This window comes from Heliangelus exortis, chromosome 11, assembly GCF_036169615.1.
Source record: "Heliangelus exortis chromosome 11, bHelExo1.hap1, whole genome shotgun sequence".
Lineage (NCBI taxonomy): Eukaryota > Metazoa > Chordata > Aves > Apodiformes > Trochilidae > Heliangelus > Heliangelus exortis.
This window is the reverse complement of record NC_092432.1, coordinates 20,556,829-20,577,808: the sequence shown is the minus strand read 5'-3', so window position 1 is coordinate 20,577,808 and position 20,980 is coordinate 20,556,829. Positions and strand designations below refer to the sequence as shown.

The following is a 20,980-nucleotide window of genomic DNA, read 5'->3' as shown; positions in this document are numbered from 1 at the left end:
TGGGATTCCTCCCACCTTTTGGAAAACAAGATAAGCAGGGTTTTTTTTTTTTTTGCTGCCAGATCTATCAAGGTGATTTCCATGGGGTCTGATGCAAGTATGGGGTCTTGCATATCACCTGTACTCTTCCACTAGCAAAACAGGTCCCTGTGCTGATGGAATTATCATTTGTTCAACACCAATGCCTTGTGGCAGTTTTTCTTTCCTGAAGATCTGCCAATTCTTTGCAGCAAAAGGAGTGACCCCCCAGCTGCCATTTGGCAAAATTGGTGGCAGTGAAGGATTTCAGATTCTGTAAGAGTGAGGAATGTGTGTAGTAAGAAACTGATAATTTTCCACCCAGCAAATCCCAGGAACTGCTTTCTGAAGCTGAGGGATGGCCACGTAAATTCTGTCCTTGTGTTGGACGTGGGCAGCCTGTGGTGCCACACCAGCTCTTAGAGTTGGTGGTTCCAGAGGCAGCAGAGCACATGTGCAGACCATGCCCTTGCCAGGGCACTTTCCCTGGACATCACTACTGCTTTCTCTTTTGGTCTGGGCTCTCTAACTTTTTGCAGGAGGGGGCTGGACTAAATGACCTTTAGAGATCCCTTCCAACACAAATTATTCTATGATTCTATATAGTCAATATTTCTGTACTGAGTGGTGATACTGGTCTTCTTTCTGCTTTATAGTAAATTCAGAATCAAAGCACGTATTTAGCAATGGTTTTAATCTCTTAAAAAAAATAAAATACTGTCACATTTGTTTCCATTTTCAAGAGCAGATAAGCACCTTGTTTTTCTCCAACATCCTTCTGCTTCCCCAGCCCCTTGTTGCAGGCTGCTGAGGTTCAGAATGGCTCTATACCCACATACCTTTAACTGATAACAATTAATCACCACCTTTTGCAGGCTGACCTGTAATGTATTTTCTTTTTCTTGCTCTTTTGCTGCCCTGCTCTGTTCTCTTTCATTTTGATTTATAGCTCTACACAGGGTATGTTAATGGAAAACCTTGAAGGGACAGATTGTGTATGCTCAGACAGCCACTTCAGGAAGAGCATGCATTTAGCTGCTTAGATTTCCATGGCTGTACTGCATTATGGCTCAGCAGAGCAAGTGGGGTGTGCATTTAATTTAGTAAATGTCTTTCCTAACCTGGCACAGTGCTGCTTGTTTTCACTAGAGCATATGCTCAGATGGGGACTTTTGATTCAGCAAAAATAATGATAGCCAATAGAGCTGATCAAGTGCTCCAGAAATGGTTTATCACATGAATTATTCAGTGGCTGTTGCTGTTTCTTATCACATAATGTGTTTGACCACTTGGAGGTTGGTGTGCTGCAGGGCAGAAGCTTGCAGAGGGGACTTTCCAGCTTCACTCACCTTTAGTGTAGATAAAAAGGTTTCCTGTGCTCCTTACGGACAGCACAGATGGGGACGTGTGAGCCTGGGGGGTTTGGCAGAGGTTTGAAGCTCACTTAATTCCCAGTTGGAACCTTCCAGTTTGTGAAGCCAGAGAGAGTCCCTGAGAGCCACTAAGGGTGCATGGTAAAGATGCTGCGGTGCCATTTTGCCCAGCAGTTGGACACTGCCACAGCTGTGCCAGCAGAACTGAACATCACTGAATGTGCATGGGTGGTGACTTCAGACTCCTGGCTATGCCAGGAGCTGGGCTTGCACAACCTCAAGGGCTGATGGAGCCATGGGAGTGGCTGGCAACCTGCAGCAGAACAGCAGGGATAATTATACAAGACTTCTATGGTACTGATAAATAGGTTATATATCAAATACTCAGAGCATTGGCAAAAACTACACTTAAGAAAGATCCCTTGTTATTTTTCAGCTGCATTTGTCCCTGTCCCCTCTGATTTGACACAGTCACCCCAGTTTCCATTCCCCAGTGCTGGAGTTGGCTTGCTGGGCATTGCAACATCACAACCTTCTGATGCTGTGGTGTGGCTTGGGTCTTGGTCTTGCTAAAGGTAGGCAGTAACAGGGACAGGTACGTTTGGAGTGGCAGGAAGACCCCAAGACTTTGGATTTTTTTCCAGAGAAGTCTTTGTTGAGCTGTGTTTGAAATAGTTGGCTTATTCCTTCCCTAGTAGTTGGTTGCTGGGCAATGCATGAACATCCCCATTTGCCTCTCAGAACTGAAAGAAGATCAGGCCTGCAAATCTGTCTAGGGTGATAACTTCCCTGTGCACAGTCAGTTTGCATTGCAGATGTGATTTCCTTACAAGCCAGGAAATCCCAGCTCTTCTTGGGAAGGTGGGTGGCCAAAGCAGCTGGTTAGCCCCTCTTCCACCAGCCCAGCACTGGTTCCTTGACACTGAGATGCCTACTAGTTGGTGTCAGGTAGAATTGTTGTTTTCTGAGGTATTTTATGTACACCCACTCTTTTCTGTTCTTTTCTGTGGCCATCTCTTTTCACATGGAAGAAGAGGCTTCCCTTGAAGAGGTCCAGGATCCACTGTGGTCTGAAGGCTTCACTGCCCAGCCTGCTTGGAAGAACTTGCAGGGGACTTGTTCAGCTGGTGCCCTGTGAAGCTCCTCAGCCTGGTCAGTACTGCTCCCAGTGCCATGGTGGTTCAGCGGGAAGCTGTGGGTTGAAGCACAGGGATGTTCTTGCAATGGGATGGTGTGGGTGTAGTTTCATGGTGTGGACACTTTGGTGGCAATGTTCTGCACTCCACCCTTGGCTTCTTGTCCTGGCTTCTGGGACTCAGCGAACCTCCCCTCGCGGTGACGCAACCCTGCGTGGGACTCTGCATCCAGCAGGTCTGTGTTTAAAGCCAACACAAAGCTGATTTTATCTTTCTTGCTTTTAATAATCTTCATTTTAAGACCTAACATTCCTCAAGTTAATTGAGCCCCATAAAACGTTCTGCTGCTGACAGCCCAAGGAGCAGCCTGGTGTGTGAGGCTGGAAGGAGAAGCCAACTGCTTCTGCTGCCCAGGAGGGGTGAGCTCCTTGCTGAGGAGCCAGGCAGGATTTTCACCTTGCTGACTGATCACCCCTGGGTTAGGTGGGCCTTGTGGGCCTCTCACTGGGGGTTTCTGTGGCACTTGGTGCTTCTCATACCATCCTATGCACCAAGAATTAAGCAAATTGTTTGGAGGTGTCATTATATAAAGATCAGAAGCCAAGAGCCAAACATCTCCTGACGTTACCTCAGTGCCTCTCGGCTGTGGCTGGGGTGAGGTGCAGCCTGCTCTGAAACACATTTGCTTGCCTGGGGAGGTCAAGGGTGAGCTGTAGCCTGGGAAAATACTTCGTGTAAAAAAACGTGACTGAAGGTGCAGCTTGGTGCCATGTTTTCTTTAGCAACAAAATCTTTTGGCAAAACAAACCGAAGCCACTTGACAGAAGTGCTCCTGCTCCAGTGGCCTGGGTTTCCCCTCGCACTGCCCTGCTGACAGACCTACCTGTGGGGCCACAGTGCAAGTGGGAGTACTGATATAATCAGCCTATTAAAAAAAATAAAATCCGTTTTAAGAGTGGAAAAACTCTTTCTGAGCTAAACCCCTCCATTTCTGAACTGTCAGGATTTGGTAATGTTGTGGAGCAGTAGCAAGTGTTACTGGCCTTGCAAGTGTGTGTCTGAGGAATCTGTCTCCACCCTGAAACTGTATTTTTGGCAAAGGCTCCTTCATGTATTTACATTTTCTGCTGAGGCAAATTGCCTGTAATGGCCAGATCTGAGTGATTCAGTTCATTTGTTGTTTTTTGTTTTTTTATTTTCCCCTCCAGCCCTGTGGTGGTTCCGCAACGCTGCACAGGGATGCAGATCTGAGGCTGTTCCAATACTGCTTACTCTTGCAGCTACCACGGTCCTTCTTGATCTTTCTTCCTACCCAGGAAACAATGCCTAAATATCTGTCACATGGCAAACATTCGATTTCATTGCTAGGGTCAATTTGTTGTTCACAGATGAGGAGACCATGCTGGACCATCTCAGCATCTTCAGGACACTGGTACGAGCTGTGCTGCAGTTGGGTGCATGGTGACCTCTGAATGCCAGCTGTGACCCCAGCCTGTCCTTGGAGCTGGTGCCCTGCTTCCTCTGGTGGATGTTTCAGAGCTGTTGTTGAGCTTCCCTCTTCGGGATGAGGTTTTGTCTCACCCTGCAGTGCCAGACCTCCCTCTCCAAGGACAGCGATGTGTGTGGACTGAGGGCAGCAGTCAGAGCAGTGGTTCTCTGGTTCTGCTGGGTCTTCCCACAGCTTTTGCAGCTTGGGACAAAACCTGAGGCACGGAGCAGAGGAGCACATTGTGCCATCAGTCGATGGACTCTGGTGGGTTAAAACCCCTGCTCCCTCTGGGGCTGCTGAAAGAAAGCTGGTGCTAGGAACCTGGGCACCTTCTCACCAGCCTTCCTGCTGCAGGGTGTGCCAGGCCTGCTGGTGGGGAGGCTCCTGCGTAGGATCTGGCTTCTCTTGGGAAAGCGTGCCTGAGAAGGGAGCTGCTGGCAAGAATGAAGTATGAAGGTCAAGGTATGAAGTGCACAGCCAGGTCTTAGCGTCACCCTCTAGAAGCTGTGTGGTTATTCTGATTTGTAATCTACTTCCCAGATGTTGCTCTGACCAGGTTATTATTTTTCTTTTATTTTAGCAGCTGAATGAGCATCTTCCTCTCATGAGAATGTGCTGCACTGGGTGGAAAGGAGTTACCTCTCTGGAGTGACACTGTCTGGGGCAGTGCTAGGCTTTCCATTGTCACAGCAAAGGGTCTTCAGTGGCACGAAAATAAGATGAGACCTGCTGCCTTCCTCATTGTCAGCTTCAGCAGTAAGTGCAGTGTCCACCAAGGACTGGGTGTCCTGGCATTTGTTCTGTGAAAAGCTGTGACGTGGGGAGGCCATGCCAGCTGGGTGACACACAGGTAACCCAACCCACCAATAGTAAGGGGAAACTGCCCTGAACATGAGAAGGTCACAGTGCTGCTTCTCTGGTTTCCCAAACTAAGGCCCACTGTGTGTCCCTGAAAGACCCAGGTAAAGCTAAAATTAAGCCAGTTGGATAAATATTTATAGTAATATGCTAGGATATGATCCTCAAGGGGTCTGGTTGCTCTCCCTGTGTTCGGAAATGTACTAAAGGGGAAATAATAGTGCTATAAATACAGTTGTGTTCAGCAAGGTCATCACCTTAGGGGTGTTCATGGCCATTCTCTAGGGACTAAAATTGCAGCAGTGAAAAATTAACAGGGAACCAAGGAAAGGGTGGAGTGATCTCTTTGCAAGTGATCCTGCAGTTGCACAGCTTTGGTTATGCAATGATTCAACATTACAGCAGCAATCAGGTTTAAAGTCCCTGTATGAGAAGTCAAGGCATTGTTTGCACAGGCCAGTCAGACCATTTTGTTGCAGGCTTCTTTGGGGAAGCCTCAAGCATTGGCTCTTTTGGTTTGTTTGTGGCAAGGATTTCTTGATTTCTTTTTCCTTACATTATCAAGTAGACCAGTGCACAAGATTTTGAGGATTCAGACAAAAATAATAGACTTATTATATTATTTTTCCCCTCTCAGTTATACACACTGATTTACTTATACATCTTCTGAAGTATTTAATATCTGTACACAGACAGAACACAACTTTGTAGTAAATTGCTTTCTTTGATTTGATTTTGCTCTTTCCCTTTAGAGGAGCAAAACCCAGCGTGTTGCTGAGTAGATGCTTCCCCTGGAACAGGCTGCTCCAATTTCAGTAACAAAGTGAGTAGGATTTGCAAGAATTAAAATCAGCTTTCACAGAAAGTGAAAGGATCCAACTTTCATAAACCCCCAATCCCCAGCTTCTGTGGGAAATACTTTGAGGTTAACATTGCTGCTCCTTTGACCGAGACGTTCCTGGTATGTGAAAATCTTGCTGGGAAATATTTGGCTTTTCATTTGTCTTGATGTTTCCCTCTCAGAGGATGGGAGGCTGGCTCCTGGGTTAGGAATGTGGGGGTGTGCCTCTTGCTGCATGAGCCTTTCTGCTCAAGTATTGGGAAGCAATCTCCAGAGGAGTCAGGAGGGAGTTGTGCAAAATGCTGCTGCTTGTGCTGTTTTCCAAAGGGGAAGCCAGTGTACGTGCAGGGACTCTCTATCCATCCATCCATCCATCCATGCATCCATCCTCTTTCCTGTCTGGTAACTTGAGCCCATTTTATCTCCTTAATGTCATTTAGTCTGTACTTGTTAGACCTTTGCAACCTTGCTGCTTGAATTCCTATTTCTCTATAGTTAACTTGGAAATTAAGTTTCTGCAGCACAGCAGCCTTTGTAGTAGTGTAGCAGTTTTGGATAAGTGTGTATTCTTTACCCTACACGTATTCTTTACACCCACACCCTACCAATACTGAAATAAATGTTTCTGGATGGTCCATGAACAGTATTTTACTCTATGTAGACATTACAAGAGGTATATTTAGGGTCATGACTATATTTAGTGTGTCATTCTGAGTCATCTGACAGCCAAAAGGTCTGGTGGGGACTTTGGCTTTTGAGTATCAACAGCAAACTGGAACTTTCTCCCGTGTCACTGGTGTTTGCACTACATAAACAGCAAAGAATTTATTCTGCTTGAATTTGTTATCACTTTGTTGTCAATATTCAGCTTCTCCATGACAATAGGAACCCTGGATGAGAAAAAAGAAAATCTTTCTCCTTTGCTGAATGTAGTAGCAATGATTTAGAAGCAGTAACTGGAAAAAATGTGGATTGAGTTGTGCTCTGGCCTGGGATTCTTGGGGTCTTCAGGCAGTTGTCCCATGGTATCTGAATTTGCATAGCCTTGAAATTGTCAGCATGATGAAGAACCCTGTAACAGGCACCAATTGACTTGCCCTCTTCCAGAAAGAGAATTTCCTTTCTCTACTGTAGATCATGTTTGGCACAAGTTTTATCTGACTGCATCACCCACCTTCACACCTGACTTGCTACACTTTTTCCTTTGACCTCTGTTTCAGATCTTTCTCCTGTGGTTGTGTATTGTCAAATGGGAGGCTGCAGTCACTCCCTAAGCACCTGCTGAGCTCTGGAAATCTTATCACAGAACAGTCAGCATCACATGGTGGGACTAGGTTATAAAGAAACAAATTTATCCTTCGTCCCTTTCCTTTCTTTCTTTCTCTCTCTCTTTTTTTTTTTTTTTTTTTTTTTCCCTTCAGGTGGACAGCTGAAAATAGCCTTGTTCAAACTGACCTCCCACAGAAGCCTGTATGAGTCTGGTGTACACTAGAGATTGAGTAAGTGCTTCATGATTTGGTTTGGTTTTTAATAGTTCATATTAGTATTTGGGGGGAAAAACAAAAACCAAAAAAATACCCCTTCTTCACTGAAGAGCTTTCAACTTTGTGCTTGGCAACTGCATTTATCTGTTCATATGCAAAAAGATTGATATTCATGCAACCTTCTTCTAATGTCAAGACATAAAGCAGCCTGAAGTTTGGTCCCAGAAGACCTTACCCAGCACTGTCTGCTGGCTACAGCAAACAGGGATTTCTTGTGAATAATTAAATCCCTGGGGAGCACCAACAGCTGGGAGTTGCTAATATTGCGTTTAGATAGGAAGTAGGTGATGTGTGAGGATTACTTTGAAGAATTTGCTGTCTCTCTAAAGGGCTTTCCAACTGAGGGCAGATGTCTATCAAATCTTCCTCATGCCAATTAAGTTTAGGGCTGAAATTGCTGCTACTGTAGAGCTTCAGGAGGTCCAGCCTCTCGTGAGCACATCAGCTTGTTGCTCCAGTCATCTTCTGGGTTGGTGCAGGCTAAGGCTGTGATCAGACACATCTCAAGGTATCCTTGCTCTTGCAGCCTTGTGAGTAGTGGCTGGAGATGGGTCCAGCACGTGTCTTCTCCTGCTCAGCATCATTTTCCCAGGGCCTCAGGCTCCAGCCCTGTCTGATGGAGCAGCTGGCTACAACTGCACAGTGTCACCCCGAATCATCCTTCAGGCTTCTCAAGGCAGCATGAGACACATCCACATCTTGGGGACTTCAGTTCCCAGTCCAGCATCTTTGTGCAAACTTATCTTTCATGGCAGTTGGCTGCTGGATTGGGAACAGAGCTGACCCAGGTGACAGACCCAGAAGTGACATTTCCCTGGAAGGAGCAGGGAGGTGACTAAGGAGGGTAATATGTCTTTGTGGGGCTGCAGCCAGCTCTGTTGGATCTCACCAGCTGAAGCCCCGAGTCAAGCTGCTCTTTCTCACTTCTGGCTCCTGCTTCTGAGCTTTCTGTTCTTAAATTTTCCCATAACTTGTTTCTCCTGCCTATTTTAGTTCTCTTTATCATCTGCCATAATCCTGCTGCAGCCTGTTTGTCACAGGGGGTCCCCTCACCTAACTATCACCACTTCTGGGGACATTGTCATTTGCTCTGGCAGGAAGCAGAGTTTGCTGCTTGGTCTGTCAGGTGGGTTTTGTGCAACATGAATGCCAGGTGGCCTGTCTGTGGGACTGACTAGAAGCTGTTTCACAACTAAGCTACAAGGCAAGATGTGCTGAGTGTGTCTGGGTGACTGCAACGTGCTGCAGGTGATGGGAGGCCTGAGGGAAAAGGATAAAGGGACTTCAGCCTAATACTCCCCTGCCTCGAGTGCATTGGCAGAGCCTGCAGGATTTTTGTAATAATGCTTAATGATGAGTACTTAGCAGCCTTCATCTTCAAAGCACCTTGTAAACATTAACTAATTAATTGGTGCACCAGGCCAGTGAGGGAGGTGAGACCAGGGAGAGGATGCTAAAAGCAGGGTCCTTGGGGGAGCATTCAGTGGCTGAGACAGGTAACACTTTATTGCACGGATCTGTTACCACAATGGAAGAACCCAAAGTGAAAAGTATGAACTGGATGAATGCTTCCCTTGTGTGTTACCTGGGTATGAAGGGGACAACCCCCATGACAGGAGGCCCAGCTGTGCCCTGAGCACCAGACCGTGGAGAACTATGAGCAGCATCTCCTCAGACTGGTGCTGCAGGGCTGCTTGTGCACATCAGGGTTGGGTTCTCTGGTGTGCAGCTAGAAAACCCACAACCTAAACAGGTCTGTTTGCAAAATGTGGCTGTGATTTCCATTGAATTCTGTAGCTTTTCTGGCTTAGTAGAACCCTCTACTTCCCTTAACAAGAAGTAGCTGAAGTCTGACTTCAGGACTGACCTGTGCATGACCTGTGCTTGAGGGAGAGGAAAGCAGAGCAGGTGTTCCTGGAAGAGGTGGGAGTATTCAGTTATTTATGGTTGAGTCTTTTGAAAGAAATGAAACCGTACTAGACCAGAATAGCTCATTGCCTGTCACCTGGTGTTTATCCTTTCCTGAAAATAAAAATTTAAACATATAATCAGAAATTTCAGAAGTGGTGTTTCTTTTGTTCGCTTGTCTTGCGTAAGTCTTGCTTTTAAAAACCAGAGAGAGTTAGGAGGTTGGTGTTTTCAGAACAGCTTGTCCATTGGAAATATCAAGAGGTGCTGCAGAGCCTCTCCAGCAGGCAATGGAGCCCTCTGGGAAAGGCTGGCAAAGCAGAGGCACTGGCACTGAAGCTTGGTCACAAGTGGAAATCAAGTGGGTTTTGTGAGCAGGCAGTAACTTCAAAGTGAAGTAGGGCAAAACTCTTTTCCCTTTGTACCAAGCTCATGCCCAGGCTGTGGGAGCAGAGCTGTCACACACAGAGCTGCAGGCACCACTGCAGGGCTTTGGCCAGGGAGATCCATCAGCTGGGTCTGGATCAGACCCAACGTGTTTTCATGGTCCACATTCAAGAGAAAAGTAGCAACACTGAAATAATCTCCCCAGGAAAGTGGTGGATTCCCCATAAAGATTCAAGGCACTTACAAGATTCATCTTGCCAAGGTGCTGGGCTGTCTCATCTGAATTGTTCCTACCTGGAAAGGTTGGACCAGATGATCCCTGAGATCTATTCCAGCCTGGTGTTCTATAATTCTACAAACATCTATTTTGGTCCTGTGATCAGACTGCTGCTGTGTCCTTTACTGGGACTGACCTTAAATTTGGTTTCACACAGCACCATCTATGCTGGTGCTGCTGGGCCAGGTCCGGCACAGGGGGTGCAGTGGAAGGGTTTTCCTCTGCCATGGGCTGAATGAAGTGCAGGTCCAGTGCAGTGTGGCCCTGCTGGTGCTGGTACTGTGGCTGCTCTGCTGCTTGTAGGTGGGCAGATTTCTCCAAAAGGTGTTGGTGTGGGAATGCAGTGCTCTGGGGGGAAATACCAGGATCTTCCTGACAAGCGGGAAGTTGTGCAAAAGTCACCTCTGGTGTGAAAAAGAGGAGAGGCAGGAAGAAGAAATGTATGTGGGAGAGGACTTGGTGTTTCACAGTTGATCTTGGCAGTTGTTTTGGTGCTGGGAACTTCCTGTGTGTGCATGGTTGTTAGTGAGTATTTACAGTGAAGCATTGAAGAGGTGGCTCTTACGGTCAAATAAAATGGATTTCTCTGCAGGCCCTTATCATGCCCAACAATTAAAGAGCCCTTTGGCCCTGTGTCCTTTCTGAAGGTGAAGGAAGACAACCTCCCATGTCCCCTGCAGTCAGACTCGTGGTCAGAGGGAAACACCAGCATGGTTTGTTCATGTGCTCATAAGAAGTCCAGAGCTCCTCATCTTGGAGCAGATCCAAGAGCTCTTGTGCTTTATGCATAAGCCCATCCTTAGAAGGATGTAGTGTTTCCTGGTACTCCTGGAAAACAGTTTCCTGCTTTGAGATAACCAGACATTGCTAACCTCAGCCAGGATTTATCTAGACATTTGATTTACTACCAATAAGCACGTGGGAGCTGTAGGAACAGATGAGGCCATTGCCATGACAAATTATTCCATGGGGCTCTTCAAGCCCAAGCTGTAGAGGTGGTCACTGCTTAGCTCATGTTATTTGAGGGAAGAGAGGAGGAAGAGGGGGAAAACAGAAGGCAAAGGCTGTCCTTTCTTTCATTTGTATGTATTTTCTGGACAGATTTTCCTGCTCTGACTCACCATTAGTAAGTACTTGTTTCCCAGCACATAATTGTTCTCTGCTGATAGAGGAAGAAGGTTGTCGTTGGGTGAAATGGCCTCTGACATTTCTGTTAACTTGTTTAAACAAATACATCTCCAAACCAGTTCTGTTTAAGAGCACAGAGGTTAACTCTGTGCTTGCCAGTAAGTACTTGCATATAATGCTCTATTTCTTTTCAAGGAGGCATAGATAAGTTTCCATAGAGCTTGAGCTCTGGGCTGCAGCTCCTTTTGGGGTGTGGCTCCATTGCAAGGGGGTTCACATGAACCTGTTCTCTGCTGGTCATGGAGTTTATCTTGCTCTTTAGATTAGTTTAATGAAAATAATCTCTCTGCCTACCCAGATTTTCAGGTATTTTTATAAGTGTGGTCTTGTTTGTGAAACTGGTGAAATTGCACCATAATTTGGGTCTTTTGAGAGGGCTTTGACACAGAGCTGTTATGGATAGAGGAGAATTACCAAAGAAGCTCATGACAGTGGTTAATGGTGATGTCTCCATGTCCTTCAGTACTGCAGGCATGTAGTCTGCTTTCTCCCAACACATTCATGACATCCTTTGATTAATCCCTTGGACTGACTACGTCTTAGTCTCATGTTCCTGCATGTCTCAGAGGGTGAAAGGAGTGGAGTCTGTGAAGAAGCAGCTGGAAATTAGGAGGGGTTTTATTAATTGTTTCCAGTCATTTTTGAACACTTCCAGTCTATACAAGGGAGACACTGCCACCTCTCCAGGACCACCTAAAGCCTGGATGTGAGGAGCAGTGGGCTCCAGCTGAAGTCCCCCTGTTTTTCCTGCTCCTGGAACAACATGAGTCGTTTCCAAATGACTGGCAAAAGGTTTCAAAGTGAAATAATGCCCAGGCTTGTTCCATTCCTGACATCCAACCCCCCAGTTCTCACTCTGGCATCTCACATGCCTTGTGAAACTCTTGCCTCTACTGTACCCTGTGTGCAGCAGGTTTGCCAAGGGCTTTTGGAAAGTCCCTGACAAAGACCTTCCTTGGTGTGCTGAGATAGAGAGGTCTTTTAAGGATTTGGTTTAGCTGAATTGTGATAAGCTGCCGGAAGAGATTTTTAGGTTGCATTGAGCTCAAGGAAAAAAACTCTAATCCATAAATCACACTTTGCTGAAGGAGGTTTTGTTTTGCATAACTGGTGAAGTGATGGTTTGTCTGTATTTTCATTTCTCTTTAGAGCTCAGGAAAAGCAGTGGCCTATTTGAACCCTGGAAAGGGTTGTACTGGGGCTGACTAAAGGAAAGACCTTCTCCCTCAGAGCCAGGAGCCACAAGACTCTGTGTTGTGTGAAGGACAAAAAATGACCCAGTAAGGATGTGAATTCAGCCCATGAATTGGGAGCTGGAAAAAGGAGCAGTGCAGAGGGCTGCAGGTGATAGACAGTGGTCCAAGAGGAGATTCCTGCCCAGGTTTATGTTTGCTTTTGCACTAGAGGCATTACTAATCATAAAAAGTCCCAGTTGCATTTCCACCAAAGTTCCTGTTATCACTTCTCTGTCCTCAGAGGAAGCCTGTGGAGATGTGCTGTTAAATCCCAGTGTTTGAGGAGGCACAGCAGGGAAAGGTTCTCTGGAAGCAGCTCAGAGCATGCATGAGTCCTTGGCCTGGCACCTCTCTGCTGAGACCACCAGTGCAAATCCAGTTTGTGAACCCAGGGTATTAGTGGCTATGTGGCACACTAAGCAGGTCTTGAACACATTGTAGTCAGCCTGTGGGCCTTGGAAAGCTCCAGCTTGCATTTTTGCAACCTTTGGCATTAAGTAGGTGTGTTTGTGCCCATAGGATCAATTTACATAAGGTGTTCAACAGTCAGCATGCTTTGCTCCCATAGGAATTCGTCTCTTTGATTCCTCTCCAGTGCCCATTGGCATAACTGGAGAATCTCTCCAAGAATCTTGTGTTACCATTATTTTTAGTGCTAAATTGCACTTTCTTCTCTGCCAGTTCAGCAAGCCTTCCCAGAATGCATCCTTGTTCTTTCTTATTTTTTTTTTTTTTTCCCATGCAAACACGACCAGCAAGCTTTCTGGCTAACAGACATAACTTGTGTGGCTTCAGATGACCTTGACAACGAAAAGGAGAACTTGTGTTGCTGTTTCTCCTGCATAGAAGTGTTTGACACCGTTAGTTACTCAGTTATTTCAGACCAGAAGAAATCCTGGGAGCGGAGCCTTTGCAGATACAGCTGAAGGAATCCCCCTCTCTCCCAGGATCTGCCCATGGGGAGAAAAGCAGAGATGTCCCCATCCCTCAGTGCTGCACCTGAGGTTGCTCACTGAGGAAAGCAATGGCCCTGTGCTGGCTTCTGGCTGGACAGAGTCACACAGACACTGGAAGCTGGTTGTGTTTTGCCATGTGAGCACAGCTCCATGGCCCAAACCTCAGCTGATGTGAAGAGGCAGCAGGTTGGTGTTCAGCAGACCTGTTCCATGCACAGGTCTTTTCATGCCCGGTGTAGCTGAAGATGTGGTTTTAAACTAGTACAGCACCAGTCCTCTCTGGACACTCATCTACTGGGAACTGATGTACTTCTGACTGGTTTGGACTGGGAGGGGCTTGGATACGGCTCATGGATCCCTCTTCCAGCTCCTACCTTCACAGCAGAGGCTTCTGCTTTTACAGAGACTTCTTCAGCTGTGCTGCTGGAGGTTCTCCACTCCCCCAGTGACAATGAGTTGGTTTTGGTGCTACTGTCTGTACGTTTGTACACACAACTGTTACTTGGGGATTGCTGCTCTTGCAGCTGCCTTTGCACCCAGTCACATCGGTGCCTGGGAACATTCTCTAGCAGCTGTGATTTGTTCACTGGGTTTTCCTTTGTGTTTAAGCAGGAAACTTAAATGAGTAGACACTGTAAGACGTAAAAGTATGAGATAAGGCAGTTTATTTTTCCTGTCCTAGCTAGCCAACCATTACCCTCCTCTGTCAACCCTCCCAGCCTGGGCTGGACCCAGCCCAGGGCCATTACAGGACATCCCCATTGTTCCCAGCTAATTCCCCTCTCCTGTGCATTGACTTCCTTTGAACTGCAGTAACAATGGGATACCAAGCATCACCTTGCTTCTGCCTCACTTCTCCTCTGGCATGCAGCAACCTGAGGCAGCTACCAGGTAAATCCCCGTGGCTGTTGAAGCCAACACCACTTTCCCCTGTTTCATGAGAGCACTGAACAGAGAAATGCTGATGTGATGTGGTCTTGCTCGAGCCTTCACAGTTTTTATGAACTGACTGAAGTGGTCTTCCCCACTTTCACACAAACCAAGCTATACTAATCTTTTTGTGTAAAGCTCAGTCTAAAGCTAAGACTTGACTTCATCTAAGCTTTAACTGGGCTGACCAAGTTCTGTCAAGGTCAGCTTGGTTTGGTTTTCTGCCTTATTCCTGCAACAAGTTAACTCCCAGACTTTCTCAGTTTCTTCTCTGATTCCCTGTGCAGGCAGCAGCTCAGTTCCAAGGCTCCACCTGGACCTTCAAGCATCCTTGAGCAACTGTTCCCTCTGGTGACTCTCACTGGCCTCCTAGTCCTCGTTTGGCTATAACATGTCAGGATGTAAATTATTCTCTCACTGTCCAGACTTTTCCTGGGCTCTGGTGATGTATTTGCAATGTGAAAGCAACTGGAGCATACAGAATTCTTCCCAGCAGCAAGTCTTACCCCACCATGGCACCATCTTGTGACACAGAGGTGTCCTGGCTGTATTCCAGCCTGCTCTGGCAGCACTTTTCATGCCAAGTGGTGGGTTTTGGGTTTTATTTTGTTGTTTGTTTTTTTTTTTTAATCTTTTTTTCCTTTCTTTTTTTTTTTTTTTTTTTTTTTCTTGGTCTTGAAGGATTGTGACATGATTGTACTGTGAGTTGCTTCTCTCCCCAGCAGAACAACAAATACTGCTGTAAGTCACTGCCTCTGCAGGGTAAATAACTTGCAGATGAGCCACAGTCTTTCAAGACCCATTTGCATCTCACAGCTCTTATGACACACATCAGTAGCTGGGACTTGTTCAAGTGAAAGTGGGAGTGTGTCTTCCTAGGTCAGGTCCCTTTCATGTGTCATGCAAATCCATGATTATACTCTAATCAGAGAAATTCTGGGAATTCCCTGGTGTGCTTGAGGTGACTCACAGCAATTTCTTCATTTCTTATTGCTTTGGTTTTAGGTTGGGGTTGTTGGGTTTTTTTTTTCTCTGTTTATATGTTTCTAAAAGCAGCAATAAATTTGCCCCATTTTCTAGAAAATGACAGTTGCAATGGAACTTCCTCACGAGTTCAAAGAGTTATTCTGGAATGGCCATCCCATTAAAATGTTTCTGATTAACTTGTCTTATAAACATATTCCAGGTTGATGTATTTTTTTTTTTTCCTGGTGGATTAGCTTAGTAAATTTCCAAAGATATTTTTGCTCTAGAACAGCAGTCTCTGCAGCATTCATCCAGACCAACTATTTCACTTTAAAATTCCTTGGTTTGAATTAACTGTCTCAAAGAGAGAGCAAGAACCTCTGGGGTTAATTGGCAGCTCCCAGGAAGCAAAACAGTGCAAAGAACCTGGCTGCTGGAACCAGGTACCTTCAGCATACAGGCAAACAGGAATTTACATGTTCCTCGTAAATAAATACATTGAATGATTTAAAATTTTAAAATTAATTTTTCACAGAGTTGCTTTGTGATATTTCTATGCATTCCACTCCTGCCTCATTTTGATTGGAGGTACACTTGAGTTTCACTTGGGAGTAAATATGGATGGAAAGGATACTGAGGAGAGGGAGACAAATATTGAGAGGCAGTGTAAAGAAGAGACTGGTGGATTTCCACATGTCTTCCCCCATTCGTGTAAATTTTAGACTTCCTCTTTGAGGAAGCTCTCAATGAGTAGATCCTATTGGATTTATGAGCTTAGATTACACAGTTTAAAATTGTGTATGGCTTAATTTTATGAAAGCTGGTGACCACGAGATAAGACACTTGCATAAATAAATCTCTCGCATCAGCAATGGATTTATTTATTATTTATTATTTATTATTTATTATTTATTATTTATTATTTATTATTCATTATTTACTATTTATTATTTACTATTTACTATTTACTATTATTTCTTTCTTTATTTATTATTTATTATTTATTATTTACTATTTACTATTTACTACTTACTATTTACTATTTACTATTTACTATTTACTATTATTTCTTTCTTTATTTATTATTTATTATTTATTATTTATTATTTACTATTTACTATTTACTATTTACTATTTACTATTTACTATTTACTATTATTTCTTTATTTCTTTATTATTTATTATTTATCAGCAATGGATGTGCAGGACCATCCCCCTGCACATTGCCACAAGAACTTTGTATTAATGTCTGTGTCTGCTCAAATGCAGAGAACTCTAAGAATTGGTAAGATAGTTTTCAACAACAGTTCAACAAGGGCTGGAGCCTTCAGTCCCCAGGCTGAGCTGCCACTTATTTTATAAATAATTACCCACGGACATGATCTGTCAGAGCAAACAGTGTTCCTGCTGTGCTCTGTTTATGCTGAGAGTTGTAATAACTCCCGAGTGGTTATGTTCTGGCTGTTGACAGCTGCAGAGGATCCTTTTTCTCTCAGTGTCCCTGCAGTGATGGTTTTTGCAGCACTGCAAAAAACCTCCTGGCAGTGCTGATCTGTGTAACCTGAAGCAAACAAAGGGAAACAGAAACACAAAGCAGGCAGGATGTCCCACTTCTCACTGAAACACCCTGGGAGACTTGAAAATACCCTCAGCCTTTTCTCTCCACTGAAACTATAAACCCCGGATGGTCAAATAGCTGATTTAAAAGTGTGTGCATGTGCCAGTGGGAGCCCACAAAGTGAAACTGTGAACAGGTCCTGTGGCCTGGGGAAATGAAGGTGAGTGATGGCAGAGCCTCTCCACTCTTACACTGCCAGACTCTGAGGAAGCAACACTGGCTTTGGCTTCCAGATGTGGCTGGCAATATGAGGCAGCCTTCAGTTTAATCACTGAAATGCTTCACTGGTTGATAACTTGATCAGTTGGTTAAGGCAGGGCTTTATGAATGGATTTTTTAATTTTTTTTTTTTTTTTCTGGTGAAAAGGATAAACACATTGTTCTCGCTGAATACTAAAGACAGCCAGGAAATATGCATCAGGTACTAATAAGAAAATACAAATAAAAATGTAATTGAGAGAAGCAGTTCTGGGTTGAAGTTTAGGAAAGAAGAGAAAACTCTGATATAGGCACCCATAATTTTTCACATATAATCTGAACTATGATTTTCTATAACTTCCCTGATGTCAAAGTGTAATACATGAGATGTAGTTGTACTGTATTTTGGGGAAAGGTGTCTCTTGCAGTGTGCTTCATGAGCCTTACCAGGTGCAGAGTAATGGGGCTGGAAGAGAAGAGAGAAGAGAGGAGGGGAGAAAAGAGAAGAGAAGAGAAGAGAAGAGAAGAGAAAAAAGAGAAAAAAGAGAAAAAAGAGAAAAAAAGAGAAAAAAGAGAAAAAAGAGAAGAGAAGAGAAGAGGAGAAGAGAGAGAAGAGGAAGAGAGAGAGAGAAGAGAAAGAGAGAGAAGAGAAGAGAAGAGAAGAGAAGAGAAGAGAAGAGAAGAGAAGAGAAGAGAAGAGAAAAAAGAGAAGAAGAGAAAAGAAGAGAAGAGAAGAGAAGAGAAGAGAAGAGAAGAGAAAGAGAGAAAAAGAGAAAAAAGAGAAGAGAAGAGAAGAGAAGAGAAGAGAAGAGAAGAGAAGAGAAGAGAGAAGAGAAGTGAAGAGAAGAGAAGAGAAGAGAGAAGAGAAAAAAGAGAAAAAAAAGAGAAGAGAAGAGAAGAGAAGAGAGAGAAGAGAAGAGAAGAGAAGAGAAGAGAAGAGAGAGAAGAGAAGAGAAGAGAAGAGAAGAGAAAGAGAAGGGAAAGAGAGAGAAGAGAAGAGAAGAGAAGAGAAGAGAAGAGAAGAGAAGAGAAAGAGAGAGAAGAGGAAGAGAGAGAAGAGAAGAGAAGAGAAGAGGAAGAGAAGAGAAGAGAGAAGAGAAGAGAAGAGAAGAGAAGAGAAGAGAAGAGAAGAGAAGAGAAGAGAGAGAAGAGAAGAGAAGAGAAGAGAAGAGAAGAGAAGAGAAGAGAAGAGAAGAGAAGAGAGAGAAGAGAAGAGAAGAGAAAGAGAGGGCCAAGGGCTGCAGTCAGACAAGGCTCTCCACCTCTTACTGCTGCTGCTGCTGGAGGTGTATAGACCAAAACTGGAAGGACTGTGACTTCTGTGTGGCTGGAAGTGTAGGTTTTCCATATGATGCTAAAGGAGGCTGTTTCAAGATGGTTATATAAAGATTTGCTGGTGGGTGAGGTCTGGGGCAGTGGCTGTCAGTGATGGGGCCACTCGTGTGTGGTGGGTGTGTGGGAGGACAGTGAAGTGGTGCCACATTTAAAGATGGTTTTGATCCCTTGTGATGAATTTTCATAATGTTAGATATTTTATGGTTTTCTTTTTTTAGGTCGTTTTGGGGTGGGTTTTTTAGTTTTTTGGCTTTGAAGTATCACAGTGTTTTAATGCTCTGCTATGTAACTGAGCACATACAACAGTGATTAGTTTGGGAATTGCTTTAGATCTTTAGGGATGCCACAGTTTTTTGCCTTGACAATATAATAATATATGAGAGTCAATCTTGGATGAGGGCTGTGGCAATTACATTGTTTTGGTATAAGTTGTTCTAGAAGTGCTTTGAAGCTCTGCCAGCTGACAGAGCCCTTCCACTCAGCTGGGGCCAGGGGAGATGCTGAGAACTGCAGGTTCCTTTTACTGCCTTTAGTCTCTAAAACCACGTATGGCAAATGCTGCAGACAGCAGAGATCCAGCTGGATTCTGTGGGTTCAAAGACCGTATCAAGAAGCCCTGTGTAAACACTGCATTTTTTGAAAAATATTGCAGATCAGCCTTCTTCCAGAAGGCAGTGTGAGTGAATAAGCCAGGCAACAATTTCTATATAAAAGAAGTGATAAAACTCATCTGTGCAGTGAATGTGAGTTTGATTCTTACCCAAATCAAACACTGATAGGTTCAATTTTTATTTTTTTTTACTATAACTGCTCCTGTGATGATCAAAAAAGCTGGATTATTTCCAAAAGCATAAATCTTTCAGAGGGTTTTAGTGGCTACTTGACTTTTTTTTTTAAGAAATCTAGAACGATGCTCCTTAGAAAATACATAGAAAAAAATTATACTTGGAAAAGGCAATGAAGAGTGGGTTGGGTGATGAATCTAATGAAACAGTCCAAGAGTGAGATTCCTGAATTTGCTGTGTATGCATGTTGCTAAGTCTTTCACAACTTAATTCAAGATTAAAGTGCTTTTTCTTGTAGTAATACAAGTCTTTGCTGATACTTCAGCTATATTTCCTTTATTTATTATTTGTAACTTATGCCTTTCTTTGCTATGCATGCTTTCTCCTTGTAAGTAGCACCTCCTAAGTATACAAGATTATATCTTTAAATGGAAATATCCTGTGTTTGACCAAAAGAACAAACTGCTATAGCACATTTTATTTACCTCTCTGGGTTTAAGACAGCAAAGCTGCAAAAAAGCTTTGATGTTCAACAGTGACCACAACTGAATACAAACAGTATTAAAGACTGCTGCTTTCTTGTCTTTTGCTCTATGACTGCTTATCTTTATTTACATTATGTTTCTTCAGAAAAGTTTGACTTGAAGAGTCAGCAGTCACCTCCTCAAAATGTTGTAGAAGTACCTACCAACTTCTGGTCACTTCATGGACTGGAATCTGGATCCCTTCTCAGCATCCCCATGAACTGGATGAACTGGTTGGAGATCTTCACCCCAGTGCTGGTAAGATCACAGCTGCTGTGCCTGTTCTTTGTTGTGCTTGACCACATCACAACCCCCAGTGAGGTGACAACTTCCATGGACCCAGCTGACGGAGGGAAATCAGCTGCCATGGGGGAGTGTTCCTGGGGACAGAAGAAAGCATTCTGAAGAGTCTTAAGACAAGGTGTGGTGTCTTTGGTTGAAAGTACAAAGTTCTCATTGTCCGATTCCACCCGCAGTTTGGGAGAACTCTGGAATCCCTGAGTGCTGCTAAATTTTCTCACAATAGCACCCACTTGTCACCCCTCCCAGGACCTCAGTTTGGCTTGAAGTCTCGGCTCATTTTGCTCAATATTTTAAGACATTCCCACAAATGAGCAGAGAGCTCTGCAGTCGTATTGCTCAGTGGCTGCTGGGCATTTCTCAGCCAGGTCTAATGTCTGAGAAATAAGATTGCACCCCTGCTCTAAGCTGGAGGCTTCCCTCTAGAAATTTCCTTTATTTCACCTACAAGCTTTATCCAAGGGGAAGGTGGACATTTTGCACATTTTGTTGGGATTTCTGGATGCCTGGAAATCTGAGATATGCAAGTGCTCACATGGGTTTCAGTGTTTTCTGGCTGCTTTGGATCTCTTCTACCTTTCTGGCAGAGGCAAGCTATAGGTATTAAATCTAATCCACTTGTCATCAAGCATTTTGCTCTTTTACAATCTGTACAAGTGCATTTCTCAGTAGGCTGATACCTCCCAAACACAGTGGTGCTTTGATGCAAGTTATGCCTTAAAGAGAGAAGGAAAGTGAGTTGCAGGTGCCTTTCTGGGTGTGACAATACGTGCTGGATATGGACAAGGTGGAAAAGAGGATCTGACTTGCACCCCAGGTCGTGCTCTTCTGTCAGGTACCTTCATCTGTGGTTGAGTCCTGGCCTTCTCCATCTTCTCCAAAGGAATGATGAAACCTGCTCTGAATTCCTCCCGATTTCATCCTGCTCTTCTGAGCTTTCCTTGATGTTCTGTAGGGGCCAGAGTCAGAAAGAGGGTTAGACTGGATCAGCTGCTGGTCTGGCCCTGTGTGACCTCTTCTCTTCTTAAAGAGCCCTGTTAAGGCTGTAGCTTTTGCTCTTGTGCTGGAAGCATTGCACTCATTAGCATTGCACACTTGAAACCTGGAAGGATAT

General features: G+C 44.4%; 1 long non-coding RNA gene across 1 annotated transcript; it reads left to right on the top strand.

Annotated features, from left to right (window-relative positions):
* Positions 1 to 5,630: 5,630 nt before the first annotated feature.
* On the top strand, positions 5,631 to 19,818 carry LOC139800642 (uncharacterized). The gene is made up of 3 exons (XR_011727857.1): positions 5,631 to 5,835; positions 7,137 to 7,214; positions 19,673 to 19,818. It is a non-coding gene; the product is annotated as an uncharacterized lncRNA (long non-coding RNA).
* The last annotated feature ends 1,162 nt before the right edge of the window (positions 19,819 to 20,980 follow it).